The sequence below is a fragment of the Cervus canadensis genome, chromosome 20, assembly GCF_019320065.1.
Source record: "Cervus canadensis isolate Bull #8, Minnesota chromosome 20, ASM1932006v1, whole genome shotgun sequence".
Lineage (NCBI taxonomy): Eukaryota > Metazoa > Chordata > Mammalia > Artiodactyla > Cervidae > Cervus > Cervus canadensis.
The window spans coordinates 10,110,453-10,129,927 of NC_057405.1; the positions used below are offsets into that span (position 1 = coordinate 10,110,453).

The 19,475-nt window shown below is 39.5% G+C and overlaps 1 protein-coding gene across 1 annotated transcript in view; it reads left to right on the forward strand.

Moving 5' to 3' along the window:
• The first annotated feature begins 1,212 nt into the window (after positions 1-1,212).
• FHL5 (four and a half LIM domains 5) overlaps positions 1,213-19,475 on the forward strand; it is a 53,795-nt gene continuing 35,532 nt past the window's right edge. Inside the window, exon 1 of the mRNA XM_043438981.1 lies at positions 1,213-1,373. The gene's annotated coding sequence lies outside the window, so the exon portion shown is untranslated. The remainder of the gene's footprint in view (positions 1,374-19,475) is intronic.

The following is a 19,475-nucleotide window of genomic DNA, read 5'->3' on the forward strand; positions in this document are numbered from 1 at the left end:
CCTTCCTCACCCGCCTTTACAAACTGAAGAAATGGCCTTAGATTAAAAGTAAATGTCACTTGCTTTATAGATAAATATGACCCACTGAGAATTCCAGTTGTATATTAGTTCAGTATTCAAACATTTCTTTAGATCCAACTCCTGAAATATCTGGCCACTTTTTAAGTTTTGACTTCAGATTTCAAAAGACTGAGTCTGTGCTTAGGTGAAGTCACACAGCCGTGGACGTGACGTAACAATTGTTGCCAGCTCATAGGGAGTGAGGCAGCAGCAGGGAATGCCAGGTCCACAGTACAGGTGCAGGAAGCAGGTAGCTCCTTGCAGTTATCCGAGTCAAATCCAAGGCTAAAAGTTCACCAGTTTCCCAGGAAGCCAGTGACAGAGGCCACACGCCACGCTTCATCTCTCAAGCTACCGAAAACGCTACAGGTGAGAACATCGGGCCTCATCTCTTTCCAGATATTTCAACAGAAAAACTCTGTAGTTTGTCCATTTCTAACCTATAAGAAGATCTGATTTTAGCTCAGTTGGTAAAATATTCGCCTGCCATGCAGGAGGCTCTGGTTCGATTCCTGAGATGGGAAGAACTCCTGGAGAATGGATAGACTACCCACTCCAGTATTTTGGGGCTTCCGTGGTGGCTCAGACAGTAAAAAATCTGCCTGCAATGCAGGAGACATGGGTTCGATCCCTGGGTTGGGAATATGCTCCGAAGAAGGGCATGGCAACCCACTCCAGTATTCTTGCCTGGAGAGGATCCCTATGGACAGAGGAGCCTGGCGGGCTACAGTCCATGGGGTCGCAGAGTCAGCCACAGCTGAGTGACTAAGCACAGAACACAGCAACCCATAAGAAGGATTCTGTCAGTGAAATAACAGCAACAACAAGAAAAAAAAAAACAGGAAATATATCATCCTTTATAGAAAAAATTTTTAATTTAAATATACCCTCAATTTAGCCTAGGCAGTGGGAATTTCTTGAGTGTACGTGAATGTCTGTATGTGCACTTTATATTTTAAACTTCCTGGAGATTATCTAGACGTTTCATGTACTAATTCTGGCAGGATTTCCCTTTAAGGATGTCCTGCAGAGAACTTGCTACTCATAATTTTAAGTAAAAATTGACGAGTGCTTTTTCAGCCCAGTAGGAGTCAGCTATGTACATGTCACAAGACTTGGAGGAAACCCACACACTTCTATTTGCTTCCTCAAAGTTACAAAGGCTGCAGTTGGGAGGGACCCTCAGATAGTTTTGGTGGCCCATTCTGTACTTCTTGGAGGTAACATATGAATGTGTTGGAGGAGAAAGTAAACCATCATATATTCTCCTTTCATCTTGTTTAAACTGTTGGAAGAAGCGCCTTTAAGAAAAAGTAAGTTTTGTTTTCTTCTTCTTAATGTTGTCTTTGCATTTCTAATTTTTTTTTTTAAAGTGCGGGGGATTCTTATAAACTTTCTCATGGCTACTTAAAGGAAACTTGGTGGTGACTTGGTTTTACTTGGCAAGCAAGTATACATCTTGAAGTTTCTTAGAAACTTTTTAAAAGGCATTTGAGTCAGCAGTTATCAAACTTTATATGCTGAGCTTTTCAGATTTCTCAATTTGATGCCATGTGTATAAAGGCAACATAGTAGCCGGATAACTGTTTTGAGTTGTCTCCTGAGTTCTGAAAATTGTCTATAATTGGAGATACAGCTTCACTGTATTCATAAAGAAAAGGAATTACTTGATTCTGGGGTTTTAATTGGCTTAATTTATTTGAATGACTAACTTTATCACTAAGGATATTTTATGGCTGGATTTATATAGCCAGAGCACAATTTAAAGTCATTTACAGATTTTGAGTTAGTGAGATTCCTGCTATAAAAAAAAAAAAAAGAAAAACTGCCTATTTTTCACAAGCAGACATAAAGACAATTCCTAATCTTAGGCTTTCTAAGATTGAATTAAAATGTCTGTGTGTCTGACCCATGTGTAATATGCTGAATGAATCTAAAGCATTGCTTCTTGAAACTGAGATAGTATTATGAAAGCAGAAGTATGCTTCCCATATGTGTTTATACTTTTTCCCTCTCTAATCAGATTCTTTTTGGTGCCTGTCATCCATCTGAAAACCAAATGCAACTCTTCAACTTGTCAATCTGGGTTTTGGAAATGTGGGAACCAAAAAGAATCATTTAAAAAAATGTGTAATTCTTATAAATAAAATGTAACAAGTCATTTTAGCTGTCATTTCACATTCACAATATTATCATGTATAGGTTCTAGGATTTTTATTAGCAACATATATGGGTTAAAATTTAGCACAAACAGTTGCAAATATACACATTGCACAGGATATTTCTTAACATATTTGTTATGATATGTGCCTAAAGCCATAATCCAAACTGCTTGATGGGAAAGGTAAACTCTGACATCTGTTTTCTACACTTGTTCTATTTATTCCCATGTGTTGTCATTAGTTGCCAATTCCGGGACTGTTGCACCTAAACAAGAGCAGCGGATTTGTGCTTTAATGTAACATCACCTCACTGACAAGTCTACCTCTTATTTTTATTATATTTGCCAACAACATTCTGAGTAAAGTTGGATTAATTTGGGTTCCTTAAGCAAGGCTAGCCACTTTCTACTATAATATTGAAAATAAAATTTTTTCTAGAACATGCTGCATAAGCTTAGATTTGTTTTTTCACATTTTCAATCTAGGAAATGATCTCTTTAGAACTGAAAACCAAATACTTGGGTTCACATGGAAAGTTCTGAATCAGCTGTTAGTTAAACAACCTTACATTTCCATGTTCCTGTAATTCTCTTTATCCTTTCTGATAGTCATCATTTTTCTTGGTTACCTTTTGGCCCCCTGGAAGGAACTGTGAATAGGAGGGGAAGGAGGAGGAGGAAAGGGGACTCCCTCCTGCCATAACCGCTCGAATCCCTCCAAAATTATCAGCTTGAGCACTATCTCCACATTAGACTTGGGATCACAGATTCTCTAAACAATCTGAGAATCAATGGACACGTCTCAGAAGAAACAAGGCACGTTGTATATAAATTTTTTTTTCCTTAACATTTCTGGGGTTGATATACTCTTGAAACCTGTCCTTGAGTATTCTTGAGGTGTCCTGATTATGAACTACCATTCTCCACAAAACCAGACATAACCTGGAGTTGGTGGGTTTATGCAATCTTTAAATGGATTAAGGTGGAAGTATGTCTGTCTCTCTCAACTTACCCAAGGACAGGTAAGGTTAAGGCAAAGATTTTAGCTGAAGATGACATTTAAGGGTTAATTTTAGAAGTAGATACATAGTTAACCCATAGTCATACTTGTTCTGGGCAGCATGTCCACTGATTTAAAAGTGGAAGATTCAAATATCAGAAGTTTCTTCTGTGGCGACTAAGGCTTAGAATCGAAAGGTGATAGGACTAAGCCTCTAGAGACCCCCAGAATGTGGAACAGGTGACTGCAGGGGGACCTACCTATTCTCTGGCCATTCTCCCAAATCCCCATACCGACCTGTTGGTAGATTGGGGCATAAAAGCAAAGATCTAAACCAGTGCCTATTATCTCATATCCTTTACTTCACAGATCATGGACTTAAATCTTTCCTTCTTTATTGGCTCCTCTCATCAGCATTTAAGCTTGTTCAAATCCCCCATCTTGAAAACCTTCTGCTTCATTACCAAGCTTTTCCAGTTACCCTCATTCCTAAGCTTTATAGATCAAAATCCTGGAAGTATTGCTTACACTCTGTAAAGAATCCCCACTTTCTTAGCCCTCACTTCTCAATCTATTGCTGTCTGACTTTGACCCTCATCAGTTTTCCCCAGCTCTCACTGAGGTGATCAATCGCTAGTGTATTGCTAAATCCAGCAGAAATTTCTTATTCTCTTCTTACTGTTTCAGAACCAATTTACCTTAGTCTCCACTTTCCCCATCTTGAAACACTCTTTACCCAGAGCTTCCATGATGTCCAACTCCTAGTTTTCCTCCCACCTCTAAGACCACTATGCTCAGTCAGTTTCACAGATTCCTCTTCCTCTTCCCTATATCCTAGACTCCTTTTCTCTTTCTGAGCAATGTCACAGCTTCACTTACAGTCTATTCTGTATGCTTAGGAGTCCGAAATCTTTATGCCTAGCTAAGATATCTTTTCTGAGCAACAAACCTCTATGTCTGATTGTCTGCTGCATATAGGACTTCCCAGAGCAGGTGTAGACCTTAGTGAATACAATGGAGTAAGTGGAGGGACATGAAGGGCAAGCCAGGTAGAAATTTTGACCTAGAATTTTCCCTGGGATCCCTTTCAAAATGTCCAAGGAATTTATGTGGTTTCCCCGCCCTAACCCTAACCCGCACTCGCTCTTTGGACCTGACTGAATAGCTCTCCTTGACTTTCCCACAGTTCTCTCAAGTCTCATTTTAATCTAAAAGTAAACTCATCAACTGCCTCTCATACTTTCCACCCTGCTTCCCCCAAGTATCCACATACAGAAAATGACACCATGATACAACCGGTTGCTCAAGCCAGAAACTGGATGTGAACTAACTCCACCTCTCCCTCAATTTATGTACCCAAAGAATCTCCAAATTCTGTCCCCACCACCTCATCCACTCACCAGCTTCCCTCCTCTGTCACTGCCATCACCCTATTCAGGCTGCCATCCTCCTTTATTTGGTGAACAGTGGTCCTTTTTCATGGGTCTCCCTGCCTCCAGAATTGCCTTCTTTGGCTTCACTCCCCATACTGAAGCCAGAGTGACTGACATGAAACTACTGGTCTAAAAACAGATTTGATTTTGTCCATCTCTTACTGCAAGCCTTTTCCTGACTCTCCACTGGCCTCAGGGTAGTGTCCAGATTCCTTCTCAAAGTTAAAGAGAAGCAGTAGATCAATCTACTGTAGTAGATTGTAGTAGATCAATCTACAGCAGATGTCCCCTAACTTTAAAGTGCTCAGGAACCACCTTGTTAAAATGTATATTCTGATTCTGTAGGTCTGGGTTGGTGCCTCAGTTTTTGCATTTTTAATAAGTTCCCAGGTAATGCTGATAATACTGGTTCATGGACCATACTTTTCAAGCTAGACTGGCTGGAGCTCAAGTCTCTGTATTCCTCACTAAATCTGATAACTTAGAAGAGTCACTTAGTGCGCACACACACACACACACACGTGTGTGTGTGTTATTGTCCTTGTATATGAAATGAAGATCATGACAGTATAACTTTTTCTTGGGTTTAAAATAAGGAATAAATGTGTTATAATGAAATTACAATAGTGTCTGGCACAGAATAAGTATTAAGCACAAGGTATTTTTCTTACTAGTTAAGGCTCTGAATTGGAGAAGGAAATGGCAACCCACTCCAGTATTCTTGCCTGGAAAATCCCGTGGACAGAGGAAGCTGGAGGGCTACAGTTCGTGGAGTTGCAAAGATTGGACATGACTGAGCAACTGAGCCCTGAGCGCAAGACCCTGAATAATGTAGCCTCTATAGTCTTCTCCAAAGCAGTTTTTACTATTGCACTGGTGGGCACACCCAGGAATGCACATGTGTGCACACACACACACAACACGCTTTACTTCTCAGTCACAGCAAATGACCTTCAGCACAGTAGGAACTGAGCAAATGCCTCTTTTCTGCCCGGCCTCCGTGGGCACTCCACAGAGCGCTCTGCCCACAGACCTCACTCACCTTAGTCGTGTTCAGGTGCTCCTTTCTCCGGAAAGAACTTACAGACCACCCTCTACCCAAATCTGTGTTTGGTACCACTTCTTCATATTCTCAAACTGCCAACGTACCCTCTTGGGCTCACATTATAGTCTCATTTATCTATCTTCTATAAGACTGCATGCTCCATCAGAGCAAGGGACTATGGCAATTACTGCTGAATTTCAAGCATTCTACACACTGTTGCAAGTTTCAGATGATCAGTAAGAAAGAATGCATTTTATAGACACATTTCCAAAGACCATAAAATGAGACATGGAGACAGGGAACAAAGATTTAAGCTCTGATGTAATAGAATGAGCTTCTCTACAAACGCTGCCTCTGCGTTGCACTGTTAACCCACTGGAAAGGGAAAAAAAAAGTTTTAAATTCATTAAATAAATATGCAAGGCTAATAAGTCAGTGCAAGAGTGATAGTGTGATACAGAGGAAAGAGTCAAAGCTTTGAAGTCTGGTCCATGTTGAGTCCTCTGTGAACTTGAGCAAATTAGTTTGCCTCACTTCCTTAAAGATGGAATAAAAACACCCATCTTGTAGAATTTTGTTTTAGAATAATGCTACCAGTAGTCATTTTTACTTTTATATCTTCTCAAATTCTGCTTATACAATTCTGCTGCTACTGGACCTTAAGATTTTCCTTTGCTTATTCATTTTGCCAGAGCAGAATTATCAATGGACCTTAAGTGTTATTTTGCAGTAGATCATTTGGATGTATCAGGTTCTCCCCTCTCATTATTTAAGAATACACTTTGAGTTTTATTTTCAATTTAATTGCAATGATAACATGCACTGAAGATGATGGGGAAATCGGCTTCTGGGATTCTTGCTTTCCAGCTTGAGTGTGTTCTCTTTAAAGATCTTTTATATTTAATGATTCTTGCTGTTCTTAAGACAATTTAAGTAAAATGCCATTATCATGCAATTCCTAATACTTTTTAAAAGTCTACTAATAGCTGTCCTGGTCAAGGTATCAAACTATTTATCACTTTCCTGACAGAGTCAAAAAGTCATGTTCATCCCTTCACATATTCACTCATTCATTCAAGTAGATAAAGTCAGTATAGTATTAATATCTATAGAAATACTGGTCAAGGTGTTCAATTTTTCTTATATCATGAATCTCTCCACTGTGCTGATAACCATTTCATGGGTGAACAAGGAGATGCCTATGATAAATTTTGACCAAGGCTTCTCAGTATAGAACAATGCCTTGACTTTATGTAAATATTTTTTCTTCACATTGAATTCAGCATTTCTTTAGCAGTTCACAGATATAATTTGCATGCAGGGAGAAAAAAATGCATGTGACACCAAGCTATCACGTCACCTAAATGAAGTAAGGTGTAAAAATTATTTCTGGTCTTGTAATTACATTCATTCTATTAATTTGATGCCTTGAACATTTCTACACTTACACTATTACAGAAGATTCTAATCACTGAGTTTTTTTTTATAAACTGTACTACTACAATCTAATTTTGTTCAATATTTTTCCTTATTTTCAAAGTGATATAGTATGCATTGTACAGTTTAAAAAGTAATGAACAGTAAAAAATCTTTTTAAAAATCCATAACCTTAATCAATAATTTTAACATTTGAGCATATTTTCTTCTAAACTTGTTTTCTACTCTTCAAAAATATTTATGTGGTCAAGATCACACTGATTATTTAATTCCTACTTTTTTTCAACTTAAAGCAATATTAGGAGCATTTTGCCATGTTATTAAGGAATTTTCGAAACACCATAATTTCCAGTGTTATTTTAAAAGTCATTTAGTAAATAATTTTATATTTTTTAAACAGTGTGCAGAAGTTCTTTTCAAACCCTCGTTAGGTATAATTTAATAGACACTCAACAAAATATAACTAAAAAACACAAAATGTATTTTATGTTTTCTGTAAATGGAAGAGACAGTAAATATTTTAGATTTCAAAAACTATTCAACTCTGCAGTAATAATTCAAAAGTAGCCACAGACTGTAAATGAAAGAGGCTGTGTTTCAATAAAACTTTATAAGACACTGAAAATTGAATGTCATATAATTTCACGTATCAGAAAAATTATCCTTCTTTTGATTTTTTTTGATCACTTAAAAATGTAAAAGCTATGTTTAGGCCTCAAGCCATGCAAACACAGATTGTGGCTGGATTTTTGTTCTTGAGATGTAGTTGGCAACCTCCACTCAGCAGCCTAGTTCCAAGAACCTCGGCTTCACCAAGTTTGAAAAAGTTCCATGAACACAGAAATGTGAATACATTCTTAAGGAGAGGTAAATAACTTTCAATAGGTGCTAAGAAATTCTTAAGCTAAAAATGTTTAAGAATTACTGTCCCAGATAATAGACCCAAAAGCACTTTTTTGTAAACCATGCATGTGTGTTAGTCACTCAGTCGTGTCTGACTCTTTGTGACCCCATGGACTGCAGCCCGCCAGGCTCCTCTGTCCATGGGATTTCCCAGGCAAGAATACTGGAGTGGGTTGCCATTCCCTTCTCCAGGAGATCTTCCCAACCCAGGGATCAAACCTGGGTCTCCCGTATTGTAGGCAGATTCTTCACTGTCTGAGCCACCAGGGAAGCCCTTGTAAACTATAAATCATTATTAAAATACCTATTAGCACTTTGCTTATTATACTTTCCACTCAGACACCAAGTGACCTGAAAAAAATTGACTAATGAAAATAAATGTAGGCATTATCAGAATTCTATCTGAAAAACTGATACTCAGAATGAAAAAATCTTATAAAACTGTAATCTAAAGAGGGACCAGATAACAAGTTAAATTACTAAAGACATTTAAAATATAATTAATGGTTATTCTGATCAAGGTAATTAAAATATTTATTGTTTGTCTGTTTTTTTGACTGAGCCAAGAGCTTAGAAATAACACTATTCATTCCTTTGGTTTTTTTTAAGTTTTAAACTACAAAGTTAAAATAATCAGAGAATCCTAATTTACCACTCTGATTAATAAAAACTAGCCTGTGTGCATATATGTATATATACGTATATACACACATATGCTGTCTTTTCTCCTCTCCTGCCACATGAATATGCACCCAGCACAGCAAAAGGACTTAGGAATAAAGCCTTCTTTATTGGAATGTATGTACGGATTTGAAAGCGCCACTTACCCGTGAGCCTCTCATTTCAGAGCTCTAGGACAGCTGTGAGTCAGTTTATCACCGATGTTTTTATTGCTAAGGCTGGCCTCCCAGCCTGAACTGAGCTTATTTGCAGAGAGGCAGAGAACGAGGACCCAGTGCTCCTCCTGTGGCCGGGCGGCGGCAGTGGGCTCCCCCCAGGAGAGCAGAGTTTAGCCCTACGCCTTGGCAAATCCCACTGGAGGGAAGTGGGAGACACTTGAGTGGGGTCCTTTGCCCAGTTGCTTCTCAGCTAAGTGACTCCCCAGGTAGAAGAGAATCAGCAAGCGAAGGGACAAACATTTCACCTCCAAAACTTTCCAAAGACAGATTCCTTTACAGGGCCAGTATAGAAATCTGAGAGAAATGAGATTCTTTAATTTGATTTTTAATTCAAAAAATATCCCTGCTTCTTTGTATAAATGTAAGCTCTGCTGGAATTCCAATAGAGCTATTCAAAACTGTAAAGGATGATGCTATTAAAGTGTTGCACTCAATATGTCAGTAAATCTGGACGACTCAGCAGTGGCCACAGGACTGAAAAAGGTCAATCCTCATCCCAATTCCCAAGAAGGATAGTACTAAAGAATGTTCAAACCATAGGACAGTTGTACTCATCTCCCATGCTAGTAAGGTCATGCTTAAAATCTTGCATGCTAGGCTTCAGCATTACTCAAACCAAGAACTTCTACATGTCCAAGTTAGGCTTAGAAAAGGAAGAGGAACCAAAGATCAAATTGCCAACATTCGCTGGATCATAAAGAAAGGGAATTTCAGGAAAACATCCACCTCTGTTTCATCAACTACACTAAAGCCTTTGACTGTGTGGATCATAACAAACCGTGGAAAACTCTTAAAGAGATGGGAATACCAGACCATCTTACCTGTCTCCTGAGAAAGCTGTATGTGGGTCAAGAAGCAAGTTAGAATGCTCTATGGAAAAACTGATTGGTTCAGGATTGAGAAAGGAGTATGACAGGGCTGTCTGCTACTATTTGCTTATACCTATATGCTAAGCACATCATGAGAAATGCCGGGCAGGATGAGTTACAAGCTGGAATCAAGATAGGTGCAAGAAATATCAACAACCTCAGATACATGGATGATACCACTCCAATGGCAGAAAGTGAAGAGGAACTAAAGAGCCTCTTGATGGAGGGTGACGGAGGAGAGTGAAAGAGCTGGCTTAAAACTGAATGTTAAAAAACTAAGATCACGGCATCTGGCCCCATTACTTCAAGGCAAATAGAAGGGGAAAAGGTGGAAGTAGTGACAGATTTCCTCTTCTTGGACTCCAAAATCACTGTGGGTGGTGACTGTAGCCATGAAATCAGAAGATGATTTCTTCTTGGCAGGAAAGTTATGACAAACCCAGACAGTGTGGTGAAAAGCAGAGACATTACTCTGCTGACAAAGGTCCATATAGTCAAGGCTATGGTCTTCCCAATGGTTATGTATTGATGTGAGAGCTGGACTATAAAGAAGGCTGAGAGCCAAAGAATTGATGCCTTCAAACTGTGGCGTTGAGAAGACTCCTGAGAGTCCCTTGGATAGCAAGGAGATCAAGTCAATCAATCTTAAGGGAAATCAACTCTGAATACTCCTTGGAAGGACTGATGCTGAAGCTGAAGCGCCAGTACTCTGGTCACCTGATGTGAACAGCTGACTCATTGGAAAAGTCCCTGATGCTGGGAAAGATTGAGGGCAGAAGGAGAAGAGGGCGTTAGAGGTTAAGATGACTGGTTGGCATCACTGATGCAATGAACATGAACTTGGGCAAACTTCAGGAGATGGTGAGGGACAGGGAGGCCTGGCCTACTGCAGTCCATGGGGTTGCAAAGAGTTGGACACAACTTGGCAACTGAACAACAATAACAACTGTAATTTTAGTTTGGTATAAATTTAAGTCATCAATGTAAATTGTTGAAATGCCAAATAAGAGAGATTTTCAGTTGATGGTATACGTCCCAGGCCTGCTTAACAGTGTGGTCTTCAGCCGACCAAGAAGAGAACAGTAGGCTAGAATTATTCATAGCAACGTGTAGTTGAGTTCTGAAAGTTCTGACATGTAACAGTAAGTGACCTTTCACCTATCCAGGTATGGACCACCCTCCAAGCATGGTCCCAGCAGCTGTAGCAATGATCTCTGGCCTAGTCCACACCCCCACCTACTGCTTCCCACACAGCTGTGCGGAGTCCTTTCTGCTTTTCCCCACCTTTACTTAGAGACTCACTTTTACTCCACCTTCAAGCTTCAGATCTAAACATGCACATGGGTGCCCAGTGTGTCCGACTCTTTGCAACCCCATGGACTGTAGCCTGCCAGGCTCCTCTGTCCATTGGATTCTCCAGGCAAGAACACTGAAATGGGTTGTCATTTCCTCCTCCAGGGAATTTTCCCTACCCAGGGATGGAACCTGCATCTCCTGCATAGGAAGGCAGATTCTTTACCACTGAGTTACAGCTCTGGAAGAAGCCTTAACTGACATATTCTAGAAATTTCCTAAAATGTCCAGATGCCCTCTCTTGCTCCTCTCACTCGCTCTCACCCACAATATTTAGTGAGTGCCCAGCACGTGTTGATAACATGCTAGACACAAGCTAGTTTGGGGCCAACATAGCATCTGTCCTGCCCGAAGCTCCCTGTTGAGCAGGAAGGACGATTAACTAGGGCTGCGGTGCCCAGTGTGTGCTGACATACGGAGAGCCATGCAGTTCTAGAGCCAGGACTCTAGTCTGGGGGCAGAGTGATGGAGTAAAGTGCTTATTTGTACGTCTCTCCCATGCCAGAGTAGAAGTTTTTCACAAGGAGAGACCCAGTTTTACCTTCACTGCCAAGCACTATGTTAGGCACTCGAGAGCTCTTTGTGAAAACTACAGAAATAAAATTCACCGTGTTCAGAGAACCGTTTGCTGTTGTTGGGTTTAAAACTGAAGAAACCAGGTCAATGCAGATGCCAGATTTTGAAAGGTCTGAAACTCTATGCTAAAGGACTTAGACCAGGAATAGTTCACAGAAAGCAATGTGATTCAAAGACAGTCATTTAAAGACTCTGGATCAGTCCAATTTCTAAAGTGGGAGGGCAGTGGCAGTTTGACCCTAAATCGTTAAGATCCTATGGCCAAAGCTTCAACTTTCTTCCTGCATTCATTTAGCACATTCTCAGGCCAGGCTCTCTCTCAGGTGCCCTGGACACAGCCCTGAACAAGGCAGAGGACACCGCCACCGCTAGTGTGACAGGTTGGCAGGCCTTAAAAGTCCACACACTGAGTGAGGCCTGGAGTGAAAATGAAAATAACACTAAATCGTGACCAGTAGTTGTCAACTAAAACTGTGAACATTTGGTTTTCAAAGGAATGACAACAGATTTTTCCCCTTTGCTTTATACACAGAATTAGCAGAAGCAACCTGAGATCCACACATTGTATTGCCAAAGCTGTAACCCACAAGTCCTGAGTGAAGGCCATGAATACTTTGGGTCCAATCATTTTCCTTTGACAGATACCAAGAACTGACTCCGATTAAATCTCTGAGACTGAGAACAGATAAAAATTAAAGCTGATTTTAAAGATTACCCTATAACTATTTCAGTGGCCACCCACTCCATCACCAACAAATTTGAAACTGTCAAGAGAGTAGCTTGTAATTATTGATTAGTGTTATCAACAAAGTACAGGATATAACCCTGCCTTGTATCTTTGTAAATCACATTCTGGGTAGGAAGATTATTTTGCGTTAGGTATAAATACTAGGAAAACTAGTTAGCCTTAATCTCTACCCCTTCTCCAACCCAAACCCAAACCCCCTCTTCATGGCACATAAACTCACACATACATACACACACACACCCCACACACATGCACACACATCACTACCTCAATTTTTTAAGTGATGATGTGGAAGATAAAGCTTTTCTTCCCAACTGCTCAGTTAATCAGTAATAACTATAACAAAGGGCTTCCCTGGTATCTCAGAAGGTAAAGAATCTGCCTGCAGTGTGGGAGATGTAGGTTTGATCCCTAGGTCGCGAAGAGCCCCTGGAGGAGGATATGGCAACCCACTCCAGTATTCTTGCCTGGGAAAATCCCATGGACAGATGAGCCTGACTGGCTATAGTCCATGGGGATGCAGAGTTAGACACGCTGAGGAACTAACACACACAACTATAGCAAAAACCAATAGAAACTGAATTGTCTGCAATGTTGGGGGGAACATGTACTTGCTTTTGAGGCTAAAGACGGTTTCATACAGCTAGTGGCAGCTTGCCTTCAGGCATGAAATGATCATCTCTCTTCATGCATGTGAGGCTGTAACCTGGACACAGTGAAAAGGTAGAGATACAGACAGTGCCGCACTAAAGAGCCTCTTGATGAAAGTGAAAGAGGAGAGTGAAAAAGCTGGCTTAAAACTAAACATTCAGAAAACTAAGGTCATGGCATCTGGTCCCACCACATCATAGCAAAGATGGGGAAACAGTGGAAACAGTGGCAGACTTTATTTTCCTGGGCTCCAAATTCACTGCAGATGGTGACTACAGCCATGCAATTAAAAGACACTTGCTCCTTAGAAGAAAAGCTATGACAAACCTAGACAGCATATTAAAAAGCAGAGACATTACTTTACCAAAAATGTTGTATCTAGTCAAAGCAATAGTTTTCCAGTAGTCTCACATATGGATGTGAGAGTTGGACTATAAAGAAAGCTGAGCGCCAAAGAATTAATGCTTCTGAACTGTTGTGTTGGAGAAGACTCTTGAGAGTCCCTTGGTCTGCAAGGAGATCAAACTCGTCAATCCTAAAGGAAATCAGTCCTGAATGTTCATTGGAAGGACTGATGCTAACGCTCCAATACTTTGGCCACCTGATGCTAAGATCTGACTCCTTGGAAAAGACCCTGATGCTGGGAAAGATTGAAAGCAGGAGAAGGGGATGACAGAGGATGAGATGGTTGGATGGCATCACTGACTCACTGGACATGAGTTTGAGCAAGCTCCGAGGGTTGATGATGGACAGGGAAGCCTGGCGTGCTGCAGTCCATGGGGTTGCAAAGAGTTGGACGTGACTGAGCAACTGAACTGAACTGAACTGAACTTCACCTTTCCCCTTTTTAAAAAATCACAGTGGTAACCAAAGCTGTCATTTCATACAAAGTTTTTGCCTGTGTTTGTATGAAAACAGCCATAGAAAATGGCTTCTATAAGGAGCCTGGAGATCTGAATTCTGGATGAAGTTTTTTCAATGACCACTCTGTAAGCTTAAAAAAAGTCAATTTGCCTTCCTGGACTTCAGTTTTTCTCACTTGATAGATGAGAGGATCTAGAGAATTTCAAAAATCCCTCTCAGCTCCTAGATCTAGTGGTACTGTGAAAATGGGCTGAAATCAGAAGCATTTTTTAAAGAGAATGAACAATATCAAAATGACTGCAGCACTAGAGGCTTTCTCTCTAAATATCTTATTGTATCTATAGGGGATTCCTTTCCCCAAGTTTCTCTATAATTCTTCTATGTCCCCTTATCTTCCTTCCTTCTTTCTTTCTTCATCCTTGTCATAATGACTGAGATTTAATTATTTTAGTAAACTATTGAAGATTGGTTGGTTGTACAACTAATATACTGGAAAGTGGAAGTCAATTCTTTCTTTTTCCTTTACAGACATGAGATCACGTAGAGCAAAGTTGAGAAACTAATTGTGTGAAATTACCAAAACGGTGGTACATGTAAGACTCTTTAAATGGGTCACTAAACTGGCATTAAATTTTGGCTGATTTTAAGAAAATCTCATTTCTATTTAACAATTTGGCCCTAAAGTTCAATCTTTACTAACTAGGAATCTGTCTGAAAAGAAGTTTTATTAAAATTTGTTTTGATTAGCAATGTGGGCATTTCCTTTTAAGTATTTACAAAATTTTATTTGGAAGATATATTCCATTTTTCTGGAAAAAATACTAGATCTATAAACATCCTCTTTGGAGTTTCGTTTCTATCCCTGTAAAATAAGGAGCTAAAATTGATCTATCTCCTCTAGTTCTTATGTTCTATCATCAAACACAAGTGATTTAAGATAAGTAAGTTTAGTTTTTTGATTTGTGTTAAGATCTCATTTAGTTTTTAAAATAGGTCATTTGGTACAAAATTCAAAAGGTACAAAAGACTACATACAAGCAGAAAATAAATCTCACTACCTTCCCAGTCTCTTCATCACTGTTTTGAGTTTCTTCAAGAGTGATTAGGTATTTTTAAGTTAAACGTTGATTAATGAGAAGTTAAGCTTTTTTTGATCAGTACCAAATGTTATAGCACTTTAGAATAACAACTTATATATATTCTTAAAACTTTCTATCTACCATTAATTCCTATATATTTCAGCAAGGTTTATTTTTCCGTAACTCATAACTGTTTTAAGGTATTTTGATATATATTATCTAATTTGCTCCAAAGCACCATCTTTGGGTATGATTTACAATATTCTACCTTATAAGGCAGAATACAAATGTCATATTTTTTTTTGCCATATATGTATTTAGATGCTGCCAAAATGCCAAATGGAAGGCTGATTAGTTTTATAAACTGGTTCTTTGACTTGTGCCTGAAAAAGTCATGAAAATGATCAACAGAGATTAAGAATTTCGAGAATGAGTGGAAATTGTGTTCCCATGAAAAGGGGCTCTTATGCCTCATGGTCAGCCTCCGTGGCAGCCTGCTGAGACTGCCACCCTCACCCTTGGTCTGTGAAGGACCAAGGAGAATCCCTACCAGAGGTTCACAGGAGTATAAAGGCTGCAGTGACTATTACTGTTGAAAACAGAATAAAAAGGTCCAAAGAGACATCTACTCCAAACCTGTATCCCTCTATTAAACTGCTGGTAGACTTGCAAAGACATAAGACATTTGCTACCCTCTGACTTGCCCTACCAGTTCAGAGGAAAAGAAAAAGTATCTGGTGTTTCTTCCATAGAAATTAAGGGAAGATAGTTTATACCTGGCATGCTTCTAGTCACTAGAGATTTATAAGGATGCCTTCCAACAGAATATTCAAGACGGGAGGTACTTCAGCTTATTTTCTTGATCTTGAGTCATCATCACTTTCAGTAAAAAACAACTGTAAGTTTTATCTGAGACATTTTAAAAGATCATCCAGTAAGTGCTTGACACTTCCAGGCTCCATGTGGAGTACAGAAAAGAGTAAGATACAAAGTTAGGTGGGTCTATGGAAGCATTATTAAGAACAAAACTAGTGAAGATGATGGAATTCCAGCTGAGCTAATTCAAATCTTAGAAGATGATGCCGATAAACTGCTGCACTCAATATGCCAGCAAATCTGGAAAACTCAGCAGGGGCCACAGAACTGGAAAGGATCAGTGTTCATTTCAATCCCAAAGAAGGGCAATGCCAAAGAATGTTCAAACTACTGTACGATTGTGCCTCATTTCACATGCCTGCAAGGTTATGCTCAAAATCCTTCAAGCTAGCCTTCAGCAGTACACGAATTGAGAACTTCCAGATGTACAAGCTTAGAAAAGGCAGAGGAACCAGAAATCAAATTGTTGACATTCATTGGATTATAGAGGAAGCAAGAGAATTCCACAGAAATGTCTAATTCTATTTTATTTATTACGCTAAAGCCTTTGAGTGTGTGAATCACAACAAACTGTAGGAAATTCTTAAAAAGATGGGAATGCCAGACCATCTCACCTGCCTCCTGAGTAATCTGTGTGCAAGTCAAGAAGCAACAGTCAGAACCAGCCATGGAACAACAGACTGGTTCCAAACTGGGAAAGAGTACATCAGGCTGTATATTGTCACCTGCTTATTTAACTTATATGCAGAGCACATCATGTGACATGCCAGGCTGCATGAATCACTAAGCTGGAATCAAGACTGCCAAGAGAAATATCAACAAATTCAGATGTGCCACCCGAGTGGCAGAAAGTGAAGAGGAAGTAATAAGAGCCTCTTGATGACGGTGAAAGAGGAAAGTGAAATAGTTGGTTTAAAACTCAATATTCAAAAAACTAAGATCACGGCATCTGGTCCCATCATTTCATAGCAAATACAAGGGGAAAAAGTGAAAACAGTAACATATTTTCTTTTCTTTGGCTCCAAAATCATTGTGGACAATACTGTAGCCATGAAATTCAAAGAAACTTGCTCCTTGGAAGGAAAGCTATGACAAACCTAGACAGCATATTTAAAAGCAGACACATCACATTGCCAAAAAAGGTCCATCTAATCAAAGCTATGGTTTTTCCAGTAGTCATGTACGGATGTGAGAGTTGGGCCATAAAGAAGGCTGAGCACCAGAGAATTGATGCTTTCAAATTGTGATGCTACACAAGACTCTTGAGAGTCCCTTGGACTGCAAGAAGATAAAACCAGTCAATTCTAAAGGAAATCAACCCTGAATATTCATTGGACGGACTGATGTTGAAGCTCCAATACTTTGGTGACCTGATGTGAAGAGCTGACTCACTGGGAAAGACCTCAGTGTTGGGAAAGAGTGAAAGCAAAAGGAGAAAGGGGCAACAGAAGATGAGATGGTTAGATAACATCACCAACTCAACGGGCATGAATTTGAGCAAACTCTGGGAGACAGTGAAGGATACGGAAACCTGGTCGTGCTGCAGTCCATGGGGTTGCAAAGAGTCAGATATGACTTAGTGACTGAACGCCAACAAAGATACAGTGGTTGCCCTCGGTGAGCCTACATTATGGTCATAAGGAGTACAATAACCTCCTCCTCCTCCATAATTTATAATAGAAGTTAGGATATAAAAATTACCTAAGAGAAACACAAAGGGCCTTCATTGAACATATTGTAATACAACTTGTAAATATAACTCATGTACTTTATATATACATTATAATATAAATTCATATATCTTAAAATGCAAAAATGTCTGCAGCTTTAAGTTAATACTTGTAATAGAACTTGTTGATAGATTCTCTTTATTTCAGAAGACCCAGAAAAGACTCCTCTTCCATCATTATGTTTTATGAATTAGAAGAAGGTCATAAACCAAAAGAATCTATAATACACATTAATGCCAGGATACATAAAACCAGTATATTATATGGTTAGACTTATTCTCAGGAAAGAACTGTGTGATTGATTGTGAACTCTTATTTAGTGCCCTTAGTTAAATGACTGAAAGCTCTTCCTAATTTGTTTAACTTGAGTTGTCATTTTTAAGCCATTTTTCGACTTAGAAAACTACTTTATAGGGTCTATTAGATAAAGGATATATTTATCATTTTACATTGGCCACCTTCCAAATAAAGCATACTCTTCACTTCATTGGAGAGTTTCTAATGTTATTTTCCATCAGAATAGAAGTGGTTTCTCATATTTAAAAACATATTTATTGGAAGAAAAATCATGGAAAGCATTTTTTGCTTGATTCTTCAATATTCTGAGTAGCATTACGTTTAGGTTTTCAAGATTACATGCAGTTAAGATGCATTGACCAGACTGTTGTGATTAGAGCACTCAGCTCATCTTTCCTAAATTCCTGGGTCTGTTTAGGAATTTCATAAATTCCTAACCTGCTCTCAAGCCACTGTGTAAAGTGAATATGTTTATCATCTTCTAAGGTGAATTAATAGAGTAAGGATAGAGTTCTCTCATTACTAATTATGGAAGGAAATTAGAGTTTATTTTAAAACACCAAGAAAAGAAAATAGCTGCCTTGGTTTTATAGTGATCAAATCACAATGTCTTTATAACACATGATATTGAATTCAAAAATTGAAGAAAAAAGGTACAAAAGACACTGCATTTCCTGTCTGATGAAGCACACTCCACTAGGCCACAGCAAAGTTCTCCTGTGATCTTGTGAACTCAAACACCTGGCCCTGCAAGGAATTCAGCTGACTAGCATGTGTTAGAGATTCAGTCCTTCTAGTGTAGACGTAGTTTCTGCAGTGGCAGGTCACACTTCTCGCTAAATATACTTGTATTTGTCAATATATGCAAGAAGCAGCAGGTAGAAACAGTGTTAAGTGGACGAATCAATGAGCGCCCTCCCAGTGTTGAGAAAACCACTCCGGCTCAGATGGGGTTTCCCTGGCGGTGTTAGTGGTACATGATGCACCTGCAGTGCCGGAGACACAAAAGACAGGGTTCAGTCCCTGGGTCGGGAGGATCCCCTGGAGCAGGAAATGCCAACCACTCCAGTATTTTTGCCTGGAAAATCCCAGGGACAGAAGAGCCTGGCCAGCGATGGTCCACGGAGTCTCCAAGAGGCAGACATGACTGAAGCGGCTTCACACAGCAGGGCACTCAGGGCTGATGCTGAGAGCAGGTGTTAGCATGAGGAAGGCGACCTCAAACAGAAGAGAAGGGCAGCCAAGCAAAGCAAAACAAAACAGAACCAGAAAGCGATCACGACTATCTTCAGTATTCCCTATAGTACTTGAATTTCTCAAAAAGCTTAGAAGTGGGTGAAGGAAATAGTCTCTAATATTTACATCAGATCTGCAGGTATGTTTAGATTAGAATCCACTTCCAGGAAATGAGACTGATCTGGGGGATTCACAGGCAGGAAATACCCTGCCGCTACCATGTGTGGACTCTACTGAAACATATTTACATAAATTACC